Below are 13,838 nucleotides of genomic sequence, written 5' to 3'. Positions count from 1 at the left end.
TTAACTTAGTAACCCAATATGAGTATAGGAATTTCATTATATTAATAACCAACTAGGGTCAACAGTGACGCCAAAATCCGATTGAAAAACAGCGGCCAAGGTATAAAACTGGGAATAAGTTTTTCAGTTTTTCCAGCAGGTAAACGATGATATCAGATTTAAATAATTTTGGTTGTCAATTAAAAACGACGGGGTCTGAAAAAATTTTGTATATGTGACAATTTAATCCTATTTTTATCTTCTAAATAAATGGTTCGAGTCCTGTTAATTTACAAAACCACCTCCCATACAAAAATAGACAAGTCCTTTGCGTGACGTCAGATAAATTGCAGAATGTCAGCTTAAACACATCTAAGTGGAATTCTTAGAAACTCGAATTTCTTAAATTATCAAATACAATAAGTTTTACATTTCATTATGTAATACTAATCATATTAATATTATAAATGCGAAAGTTTAGATTGATGGATGTTTGTTAGAGTTTGTAGCGTAAACCGCTTAACGGATTTCAACGAAATTTGGTAATAAAGGATATTCTCGAAGAACACATAGGCACTTTATTTTTTTTAATTCCCTGCGGACTGTGTCGCGGGCAAAATCTATATATTTAGATAGCTATTGTTCAGATATAATTTTAGCATTATAATAAAAACTCACAGAAAAAACGTTAACCGTTAAAAACGTTAACGACGTAGTTTGTGTTCTTTACCGTATCACAAACATCTGTCAGCTAACCTTTAGCACGTGCCGCATGAATTGCTCCTAGTGACCACACCTTGCATATTCACGCCTTGCCAGGGTGGGCAGTAATTACAAATGTTCGCGATGCACGATATGTGGGCGCAAAAAATAATTAAGAATACCGGAATGGCATGCGCCGTGGTAAATTGTAGACTAACACAAATTATCAGATGCATCACTTTTAATAAAATGCAAAAAGTAAAGAAATTCTATTTTTAAAGGATTTAATAAACGTATAGCAGGTCAACATTTATTTTTTAATTATTATGTACAATCTATAGATATTCATAAACTAAAAAAAATCGAGATTTCGGGAAGATGATGTGTTTGCGTTGCTAATATTGAAAATCGCATTAATTTTTTTTCTGTCTGTCCGCAAGCCGCGTTGGTACCGGATAATCTCCGAAACCGCTTCGCCAATTTCGACCGGACTTTCCCTGAAGGGTAGCTGACGTAGACGGGCATATTAAAGGATACATTTTGATCATAATATTGCGTGGATGAAGTCGCGGGCAACAGCTAGTTTTTAAACAAATTTGTCAAAATAACATATAGAATAGTATATGATTTTCCAAAACAAATGTGCTTGTATGAGATGTACAAAAGTGGACGTTGCAAAATAGGTGCTTGCAAATGGAAGTGCTGGAATTGGCGCTTCTTAATTTTTTAGCTATACTACATTTTGCACTATTTGCGTAATGCACTGAGCAATACTACTATTACAGACAGATGTGTATTAATAATGATGACACATTGACAAAATAACACGCTATAGTCAATTAATCATAATTGTATATCACTATTTGTAATTAAAATTGTCTATTTAACGTCTAATTAAGAAAAAATATTTAAGTTACCACAGTGATGCAACCAGTCTCCTAATTATGGTACAAAAAGGGAAACACGCAAATTGCGAGTTATTACACTTTATATTGAAATATTTCTAGATCAAACCGGTTTTTAAGAATTTATTTTCTTCCACTAAATAAATTTCCATTATTTTTTTTAGAAAACAAACCTTTGGTTAAGTGTAGGTCATATATAAACAGTTATTTGTAGTCATGACTATCACCCTGCACCTGCTTCGCTCGGGTCAAATGCTGATACTAAAATTATCTGTATTTATCTACTATATTGCACATATAAACCTTCTTCTTGAATCATTCTATTTCTCTATTTTATAAAATACATAGGGACAGACAGACAGCGCGAAGCGACTTTGTTTTATACTATGTGGTGATGAAAATGCATTAACTCGTCTGAAAACACGTTGCAAAAATGCAAATTCCAACCGCCAAAATGAAACGTAGGTAGCGCAAAGTTTACAACGTCGGCGCAATCAACAATCACAATCCCGACAATCCCCATCAGGAGTTAGATTAGTCGCCCCACTGCGATGCCAAATTAAATCCATCCCAGAAAATTGTGACAAACGCCATCCGTCATCCCGACCCCTCATTTGCATGAGAAAAACTGTTGAAGAACAACTATTTATCAAATGGCAAGAGGACTTCCGGCGGCCATGACAGTAGGCGCGACGCGCATCCGCCCGCCATCTTTGGCGCGAGAACACGACATATCCGGCTGCGGGATGAAGTTATTAGCAAATAGAAGTGACAAAATTCAATTTTAATTATTATAAAAATAGTGTGTAAGTGAACCTTATCAATACTAATACTAGAAAGGAATTATTAATGTTTTTGCGTTTTTGTGTATAACTCAAAAACTACTAGGCTGATTTCAAAAATTCTTTCACCATTAAAAAGCTACGTAATCAGTAAGTAACATAGGCTATAGTTTTGTATTTTAATTTCACGCGGACGAAGTTATGAACAACAGCAGGTTTTAACTAAAAAAATTAATAATCATTACCTTATAAATATAGTCTATGATGCGGATTTATCACTTTATGGAAAATAATATAAAAAAAACATTTAATGTATTCTTCACTAGGTTAGATTTCATATACAAATGCTATTTGTGCACTTCTTAAGCTTATAATAACATAATTGTAAGTTGGATTTTTATTGTCACTTCCATTTCTTCATATATCTTTGTTCCTCAGATCCCCTGATTGGGGAGCGATCTCTATTTAGATAATTTAGTGGTACGCCGGGGATGAAATATGCGCTGAGCTGCTGCTCTGATTGCAAGCACTTCGTTATCTTGATCGTCGTCTTGCTTACCTCTTATTGTTCGTAATCATTTCTTATTAATAAAAAATGAATAAACATAAAAATGTTGCTTAATTATACCTTTATTTATAACTAGATTATGCCTGCGACTCCGTCCGCGTGGAATTAAAAAGACCAAGACCAGACCAAATTTCATCCCTTTAGCCGTTTAGTCTACAAACTCTAACAAACATCCATCCATCTAAACTTTCGCATTTAAACATTTTAACATTTCTAATTGTCAATACTATTTTTAAAAATATTAATTGTATTATTTTTCGGTTTATTTCATTAATGCTAGTTGTAGAAAATATGACCAAAAATGTTTATGGGCAAAATAGTTTATAATTGCATGAGTTTTTTTTTTAACTAAATTACGTGATATTTTAATACGTAGTTTGAACGCAACTATCAATGTTATACAATCAAAGGTAACTGATAAACAATTTCAATCGCATCTGTAAGCCTTCGATAGCTCAGTTGGTAGAGCGGTGGACTGTAGAGGTAATCGATTGTCATCCATAGGTCGCTGGTTCAAATCCGGCTCGAAGGAATCTTTTTGTTGGTTTTTTCTTATATAATTTTTTTTTTATACGCCTTTATCTGTTATCGGTTAATATCCTACTAAAATATAACTAATCTATTATACAATACATTTTGTCTACTATTTTATGCTTTGTAAAAAGTCTTCGTAAAAATTAATTTAAATTATAATTAGAAACGTTGAAACGAAATACGTAATTTAATTATTACTTTTAATAAGCATTCTTTCGTTAAAAAATAACCACAATCAAATTATCTTCTCAATTCAATTTTGTACAAAGAATTTGTACGCACCTTAACCCTCCACTAATACTACCATGATTTTATGTAATTATGGACATTGTCCTGATTATTGATATTTTTTTGAGAATTAAAATCATTATTATTACGTTGCTATAAATAAACATTTTTTTCTATTCCTTGTAGTTTTATTATTAACAATTTTTTTAATCGGTAACTTTAACGACAATTTTAAATATCTACTTACAATTATTTTATTATTGGTAATATGGATACTTTTCTTACACAGAAATATGTACAGAATCAAATGATCCTACACCGTAATAAAGAAATGTTTTATTTTAACATAACCTCTTGCATTTATTTCGTATTCGAACAGTAACCGTTCGGTCACCCTACTTCCAACCGCAGAAGTATTCGTGAGTTCAGGAACCGTGCTGAATCAATTACTGCTAGGATTCAATTGTGTCCCGGACGTCTACGTTACAGGGACAAATTCATTTAAGATGTAAAAAAATTAAGAATAGTACAATACTTGGAAAAAGGACTTTTACAACTAATGTCAGTAGACAAAACGCGTAAAAATCACAACTTAAGCTAATTAGGAGCAGTTAAAAATTGTGTAAAATTAAGGCGAAATATTAAAAATGTTTATAAACACTATTATAACGAAAAAAGTATTAAAAACGTTAATACAATTACCTTTTTTATTCTTCTAACAATACAAAGTCAAATTAAAAACTGTTTCTAATTACTAAACGCTATATATACCTCAGTGGTTGTTTACTAGCTCGTCAGAGAAGTGATATTTTGATAAAAATTTACAGCATAAAACAAAAGAAAAATAAATTTAGTCTACACGTTTATGTTTATTTTTAAACATAAAATCGTATCGTTCCCGTTACGGAATGTAAGAAAATTCCCACCGCACTGTACCAATTACACTCGAACCAAGTCAACCCTTTGAATGCTTTGTAGAACTTTTTAATTGCCGCTAAATCGAAAAGGGATCGAATAAAAAGAGGCGGGGGTCATTGTTGGTTAGATGTCATTTATCTATATGGGTGGGTAAGGATTTCACGCTGTCATAGGTTTCTATTTAAACTTTTTATTATACACATAATTACATCGAAAATTTAAGCATTCGCAATTTAAGCAATAGTTTTGGAAATACTGAAAACAGTCTAATTCAATAATTAGCACATTTAAACAAAGTAAAATTATGATAATACTAGCTATTGCAGTCGACTCCTTCCTCATAGTATTAAGTAAGTAGTCTACATCTATACTAAATTTCATCGAGAATCGTTTAGAAGTTCAAGTTCTAACAAAGATCCATCCATCTCAACTTTCGCATTTATAATATCACTAGCTGTTTCTTGCGATTCCGTCCGCGTGAAATAAAAAAAATAAAAAGAGCAGCCTATCTTACTCGCTGATAACGTAACATTGTAATGGTGCAAGAATTTTCGAAATAGGTCCAGTAGTTTTTGAGTTTATATTTGAGTCAATAATCCAAAAATACAAATCTTTCCTCTTTATGACATACTAGCTGTTCCCATGCAAGTTCATCCGCATAAAATATATTTTTTTTTATTTTATTGTTTACATGTGTCAAATAATTAATTGCAAATGTCAAAATACCAATTACCTTACTATGGCCATTCTGCTTTTTTGATGTTGGCAGCAACTTATGGTCTATTTCCCACATTAGGGTTTTTAACCAAAATGTTTACCCCTAAGTTTAATGGCGTTCAAATATATAGCCTAAAGCGTGACGCAAGTGTGGGGTTTTTTTAAAAAAAAAAGATTTTTTTAAAAATATGCTGTAATTGCTGACATCTTAGGCAACAAAGAAGTGTGTGTTTACGCTTTATTATAATAGTATAGATAGATAGATAAGATGTAACAAGTCGTATGTAAAATCTCCCTCAGATTATATATAAATGTATACAATATACGATGTAACTATAGAAGTGCTAAATCTGGTAATTAACAACGACTTAACCCTTGTGTCTGGTGTACGAAATTCATCGCCACTGTTATACGGTTCTCAAACTTACGATTTATTTACAAAACGCAATTATATTCGATGATGGCAAACTATATATACTTTTCCTAAAGCTAATATTTAATTTTATTAAAATCTACAAACATACTAATATTATAAATGGAAAAATTTAGAAGGATGGATGTTTGTTAGAGTTTATAGCCTAAACGAATCTCGATGAAATTTGGCATAGATGTAGAGGTTAGTCTGGAAGAACACAAAGGCTACTTACTATAGTTTTTGTTAATGCCACGCGGAGGTACTCGCGGGCAGAAGCTAGTTATCTATATCATAATTTTTTTTTCTTCTGAACATAAATATCGCTTAATAGATCCCAATTATACATCTTCACCAATATGCGTTGTTTGTAATAAACTCAAAAACTACTAAACTGATCTAATAAAATCTTTCACAATTAAACTCTTAGTTTATCACTGAGACACGCTACTTATTTTTAAAATAATATCAAACCGTAAATGAAGGCGTAAAGTTTGAGAAACGCAATTTTTAACCCTTCCATGACTAGCAGTGATTCATCCGGCGTCAACTGGTGATGGATCAAGATATTAAGCCGCGAGCGTGGCGAATCCTGCCGACCTCTCTATGCATATTTTACTTTTATTGTTACTTCACGCTATTCTTGACTGATGGGCGTGACTCTTTTCATATAATTTCTATGTCATTAAGGGATTTTAATTACATTTTAAGAAGGATGGTTTCTTGTATCGTTTTATGTTTGTAATTTCTTATATTATCTATTATACTTTGAGAAACACAACACAGTGATTGATGACGCTTGAGAGATTTCAGACTATATTTAATTTAGTTTCTGTTTAGATAAACTAGTGCGTGTACCTAGATTTTTTTTTATATTCTAGTCTGGACTAACAAGTAGTATAAATAATATAAAATTATTCACAAACCGATTCGTATTATACTCTCCTCGAATTATTTTAAAAGCGCCTGGAAAAATGAAACTAGCAATTTAACATGATCACAAAATAGTCATGAAAGTTGTTTTAAAATGGATATTTAATTGCAGTAGTCTGTATAAATACTAGATTATACAATATTTTCGCATGACATGGCTTTATCCGCATTTATTAAGCGTAATTGCCCGCATGGCCAATAATTCCGAGATCAGTTACCTAAGGGTACAGTCAGGCACATAATTTAAAATATTTTAAACTCGTATGTTGATGTGTTTATGTTAATTTTGAACTTATCCGTTTAATAAGTAGGTTATAATTAGTATTATTATTAAAGTAAATAAATTTAATAAAATACTCTCATACTAATGTAATTTAAATACAATGAAGTAAAAAAATAATTAAAACGACAAATAAAAATATGGACATGACTTTTGTTGTAGACTGTACCGGTATTTATTACCCCTTGCTTATTAAAAGCGTGAGCAGAGAGAATTAATATGCAGATGAGTCAAATTAGAGTGAGCTTGATGGATCAGAGATGCGATGTTCCGGGTACAATGGACCCGCATTGCTTTTTTTATAGTAATTCACTGTCCACTTGAACCACAAATACCTACAGATTATTGCAATGTTTTGATTCTAGCAAAGATAGTCTTACTAATATCATAATTGCAAAGTTTGTTAGAGTTTGCAAAACTGCTGAACTGATCTCGTTGAAAGGCTTAGATGTAGACGACAGTCTGAAGGTGTTTTTTTTGTGTTCATGTGTTCGTAGACTACTTACTTATTCTTTCTTTTAATTCTACGCAGTAGGAGTCGCGGGCGAAAGCTAGTAATAATACATTATTTTATCGTCATCGAGTCTAGCGTAAGTTAGGGTGACTAGGGTACTGAACTATGGTGTACCAGTGCGGTTTGACTTCGCAAATATCTGTGAACTGTTTTGGATTGTTTAAACGTCGAAAGAAATTCGTATATTTATATGGTCATATAAATTTTTGTAATCAGATGATTTTCAAAATTTAATATGTCTTGAATTATTCAAATTAATTTTTGGGGGTTGTCAAACTAATCCATAGTTCAAAGGATTGATGCTATTTGATATTTTGTTTCTTATGCAAATCTACGTAAAATATAAAATAAATAATTTACAACCAAACGTTGGCAAACGATCATACATTAGTCATCATTATGTCGATGATTGATTATATTTTATTTAAAATAAAATAAAATATAAATAAATCTATTCGATACTAATGACTACAAATTAGTCACGGTTGTCTACAGTTGTAATCAATATGCCGAAATGGTATACGCAAATGTATTTATGTAAATCCAAACAGTATTTTGGTTGAAGCTTTATTTTATCCCTGGTGACAATATTCCGATAAAAATATACACTTTTGAATGCATACACTGAAGTGTTACTTTCATTTAATCTGTCAACCTTTCATTTATTTCTTCTTTTCTTTTCTTTCATTTAATAGCAACCTTTTGTTTTAAAGTAAGATATACTTAAATTTAGTGTTTTGAATTGCATGTTTTATGTAAACAATTTTCTATTTATGTCTATAAAATAGCAACAGCCTTATACATACAAACATATGTAGCAATTCCGACAAGCTATCGCCCGCGACTCTATCGCTAGGGAATTTTAAAAAAAAGTTTACCAGTAGCCTAAACGTTCTTACAATGTTCTACATTTGTGTCAAATTTCATCTAAATCCATTACATTTTGGCAATAAATGCTAACAGTCATCGTTTCGGTTTCATAATTTTAGTAAGATCGTAATTGTCTTGAACTTCGAGCCCGTGTCCACATAGTCCTTACTCCTTTACTATTGTGGCCATGAATAACTGACAAGTTAACAATGAACATTAATGATTCATGTACAGAACAGTAGCAGATAAGATTCCACGTAATTAGGTGCAATTACCGATTGATGAGCGCGCGATACCGACGATAGCAGTCCTAATTAGCGTCCGATAACATCCACTTTGATTAACAATTGCATTGCAATTGTATGTACTAGGGTGACAATGATGCACAAAAAATCTTACTAATTTTATAAATGCGAAAATTTGTACGTTTGCAAGAGTTTGTAGCCTAAACGTCTCGCCAGTTGTAGAACATAGTCTGTGTTCAAATAGGCAACTTTTGTTTTTTTTTAATCACTACGCGGCCGAAATAGCAGGCAAAAGCTAGTAACTATATAAAGAAACACTGAATAACCAAAATAATATAAGATAAGAGAACAAACCAGCACGATTTCTCTACAATGTTACACATGTATTGTAAACCTTTCTTTGGAATTACTCTGTCTATTAAAACTGCATCAAAATCGCCTGCGTAGTTTAAAGATCTAAGCATACATAGGGACAGAAAGACAGCGATAAGTGACTTTATTTTATACTATATTGTGTTCAAACTAAACAATCCATTTAATTATTGACATGATGGTGTTAGTATCGCTAGTGACACTAAGTAGTTTGTCGTTGACAGTGTTAATAATGTAATTATTAAACAATGTTCTACTTGATTAGATAATGTGACAATGTTAAATGACATCTTACATGGTCAAACACATTACGCTTAGTGGAGAAAATCATACGCTGTACATACCAGATTAACTGAATACATACTCTTTCGTTTGTATCGCTCTCCCAGTATCTGTATTTCTATCTCTTTCTCTAGTACTCTGCTTAGGATTTTGTCTATGCAGTCTTTCAAAACGTGGATAATGTTATTTTTACGTTTTTAAATACACGCGGACAGAGGCACGGACAATAGTTAGTAATATTATAAATGCGAAAGTTTAGATAGATGGATGTCTGTTAGAGTTTGTAGTCTAAACGGCTGAACGGATTTTGATGAAATTTCGCATATATGGAGAGCTAGGCTACTCATATTTTTGTTTTTAAATTCGGACGGACAGCTAGTACCTACATAGGTTTTTTTATACACTGGTATATCTATATTGTGTCAACCTAATCTAGATCAGTTAGGTAAGTTGTTGTTTTAATACATTAAAGACCGGTTTCCTAGCTACGTTTAATCATTCATTAGTGTGTTGTGTTGAATCAGTGAATCGCTAAGTAATAAGTGGAAACTTCAGAAACCCAGCATAAATTCCACTACGGTTTAAACATATGTGTGAATCGCAGTGGACATTGAAAGTGTTAAAAGAAAACTACAGTTGAAGTGGGTTTAGCTTACGCAAGCTATTTAATGTACAAGTCTACCGACGCGTTATAATAAGGTTATTAAACTATGACGTCATTGCGTGTCAGTTATCTGTACTTCACAGTTTTGTGACATTTTTCCTGTCAAAATAATAAACGGAAAGATAAATGGGGTGTTCACATTAATTTGTGGACACTCATTTAAATTGTTTGTGGTATGAGTTCATTAAAATTAATTTAGTAATTGGTTCAAAAAACAATTAATATTTTTATTTCATGCTACAGAGAATAACTGGTCATATACTTTTTTAACCTTTTGAAATTTATAAAAACTATACCGAAATAATCAAGTTCTGTAACGTTTGTGAAAGAATAAATAATATTAAAACGTTAATAGTGATTGTCTAGTGTTTTATTATGCTTATTTTATTTACACGATTGATCAGTTTAGTGTCAAATAACAATAGAATTGTTACGTTTATTACAATTCAATACACAAAATTGAATAACGAATCGTTTAGACCCTAAAGTAACAAAATTAAACTGTTTATCATATAACTAATAGGAAATAATCACGACTTAATTCCATTACTAACGCTTTCTACCGAAGCTCTGTATTGGGGCTGACAATTTTCGAATTGGAATCCTTAATGTATTCACCCCCTGATAAGTCGGGTGTCGTGTTTATACATTGATGTACGAAAGCAAATTTTGGATGTTCCAAAACAGAGATATTGTGCCCTACCTGGTGGCTGGACACTTTTAATCTTGAAGGAAGTATTTAGTGGTACGAATTTTTGTATTTACTTCCAGCTTTATTTCAAACTAGATTTTGGCTACGACTTCGTCTACGCGTGTTCTTCCAGACTGGCCTATATCTATGTCTAATAACATCGAGACCAGGTAGCTGTTTTGAAGATACGTAACAACAAACATCTGTCTATATTATCAGTTTGATTAAAAAAGTCATTAAATTCTCCGATTGTATAAAATACCGCATCAATTTTTCTTATCACTTCAATGTTCTATTTATTTTCCGTGTCCACATATTGTGTTGGCGACGTGTTAGATAAAACCTATACCTCAAATTTCATACGGATTGGGACTGATACCAATTTACAAACGAAACAACAACAACACGGAATATTTTAATTTGAATTAAAAAAATAGAATTATCATCAGATGTACTAATTATGGGATTTTATTTTTGATAGAATTAAGCAGTCCCATAAAACGTAGTTTCAGTATTAAAACGAAAATTAGATATGTTAATTACGCATGTACATATATGGGTTTCAGAGTAACCAAACGAGATAATAAAGATGATAAAGAGATAATAAAGAAGGGAGGAACTGACCGAAAACGACGTCTATGATTTCAAATCTGTACTATTATAATAAAGCGTAAACACACACTTCTTTGTTGCCTAAGATGTCAGCAATTACAGCATATTTTTAAATTATTATTTTGAAAAAGCCATACACTTACGTCATGCTTTAGGCTATATATTTTCACGCCATTAAACTTAGGGGGTAAATATTTTAGATAAAAACCCTAATGTGGGAAAGAGACCATAAATTCCTGCCAACATCAAGGAAGCAAGATTCCCAAGGTTTGTCATGTTGTGTCATTTTGACATTTGCTATTTATAATTTGACAAATGTAAATTCATAATTTCATGTGGATGAAGCCGCACGGAAATACCTAGTATTTCATAAAATGATCAAAGTAATTTAGGTTTATATTTATGTTATCCATAGCATTAATTGTCAAAGATTACCCACGCCGCGGGATATTAACATACAACTGGCCGAGTATAAAAGGGGTGAATACATTTGACAGGACAAAGTGTCGCGCCGTCGCCAGCGACGCGTGAACAATCCTATAATTAATATTTCGCATTACATCTACAATGTAACCCTATTTATTTATATGAAATATTTCATTTCATAATGCATCAATGCGGAATGTTACGTCACAACTGCATACCACGGATTTAACGTAAAATTTGTAATGTAATTTGAAATTAAGCAAAAACATTTTTAAAATAAAATGGCATTGGGAGTGTCTAATTTCATTTAGTAATAGCTCAATCTAAATGGAAGTAACCACTGCGTAAATAATAAGATTTTTTATTACAAACTAACTGTTGCTGGCGACTGAAATTAAAAAAACAATAAAAAGTATAACCTCAGTATCCACTGATAAGGTAGCTTGTTATTGGAGTAAGAATTTATTAAATCGGTACTGTAGTTTTTGAGTTATTTCAATACATACAAAAATACAAATCTTTCCTCTTTATAATATTAAGGACCTGTCCCATCACTAACTGATAGAGGCTCAGATAGCTTATCTAGACTTAAATATGTGCTCGATTTTACCTACGTCTCATATCTTCGGAGAATGTATAACAGAATCAATATACAGCCTACTAAAGGAAATTTTATTTCCAAAAATAAAATAGATATCCGCCAACAATATGATCAGTATTTACGACTTCCATTAACGTTCTGCATTGTGGAATACTAAAAGTATAATCAAATAAAAATATCACATCCTGATCTTCAATATTCATGAAGATATAACCACGAATCATTTGGAACGGGAGCAATATTTTTCTCAATCACCATTAGTCCCCGTATCTGCTGGCCTACCAACCTTTACACACCGAGATAGCAGCATGCGTTTTTACTTCTTCAAACAAAAATCTATCAAAACCTTCATCACTTGTCGCGCTATTTTCATCTTTAGGAACTCGTCTACAAGATTCAAGTTTGTATTTATCTCTAGGATTGGATAAGTTGGATAAATCCTTGCAGTTATATTGCAGGAGAATTCGGAATATGTCGGCACTTCACTTTTATTGTATCAAATAATAGGGGTGTTCTTATAGCCATTATCACGTGTTTGATCTAAAATGATACTTGGCTCTGCATGCACTAGAGGGGTGTCTTTTCCATAGACTTTTCGGTCAAATTTTAAGCGATATCGTGAATTGAATCGCATTGAAATAAGGTCGATAATCCGGATCTTTTTGATTGCGTCCTTTGTTATGGTGGTTTTATAATACGCCGTCAACTAGACGGGTATTGATGTGGGCCTTTTTATAAAATTGTCTGGGGATCTTTATAAGGTGTTTGGTTGAGGGACATTTATCTTTCCTCATTCGCAATAGGCCTCTGCAATCTGATAAAATTTAGTATTTACAATTTGCTTCTAGAAAAATGTATCCTAAACATATCCTTCGTTTCTTTATCTGACATTTATGTTTCGTGTTTTTTCCAACTGAACTTAAAGTCATATAAACTTTTTGAGAACTCATTTGAAGTATTACAACGCAATCTTATTCAATTGGAAGGAATCCTGTCGTTCAGTCTATAGCAGAAAGTTTTCACGCATCGCTGCATCCCTGAAGACAATAAACCAGACAAACGGAGCGAAGGATAACGTCCTACCATTCCGACATCAAACTTGCCTTCAGATCCTCAGACATAACCATTTCCTATTCTCATACAAACGTCATCCATCGAACGAGTACGCGAACTGACGCGCAATCAAAACACAATACGTTATAAATGGCTCGCATTACTTCGGTACATGTTTATAAACAACATTCATAATTGCTTCTGCTACTCCATTCTCATCTTTATCACCAAATGTTAAAGCATCCATTCCTGTCGATGGATAGCAAAGTTACCTTTGTAAATTGTCATCCTTGGCTCCTCAACTTTGCCCTATAACCGTCCCGCTGCGATAGGTAAAGAGAAGCAATGGCTGTCGATAAATTTTGTCGCTTTATTTATTTCTACTATAGCTGTTTTATATTATTACGATACGTATATGGATTTTGTTTATGATTCACCTTATCTTTATGTTCAGTGGCTACAAAATGTTGTCAAGTATTTTTGAATCTACAATGTTGCTTTAAAGTACGTTGCCTTCGTTGATATTTTTGCTAAAGGCTGGTGTTATACA

At 32.3% G+C, this 13,838-nt stretch overlaps 1 non-coding gene across 1 annotated transcript; it reads left to right on the top strand.

Moving 5' to 3' along the window:
- Positions 1-3,380: 3,380 nt before the first annotated feature.
- Positions 3,381-3,468, top strand: Trnay-gua. Its single transcript is given in 2 exon segments — positions 3,381-3,417; positions 3,433-3,468. It is a non-coding gene; the product is annotated as a tRNA-Tyr (tRNA).
- Positions 3,469-13,838: the final 10,370 nt, after the last annotated feature.

Source organism: Papilio polytes, unplaced genomic scaffold (genome assembly GCF_000836215.1).
Source record: "Papilio polytes unplaced genomic scaffold, Ppol_1.0 DF820678.1, whole genome shotgun sequence".
Classification (NCBI taxonomy): domain Eukaryota; kingdom Metazoa; phylum Arthropoda; class Insecta; order Lepidoptera; family Papilionidae; genus Papilio; species Papilio polytes.
This window is presented reverse-complemented; position numbering and strand designations above follow the sequence as displayed.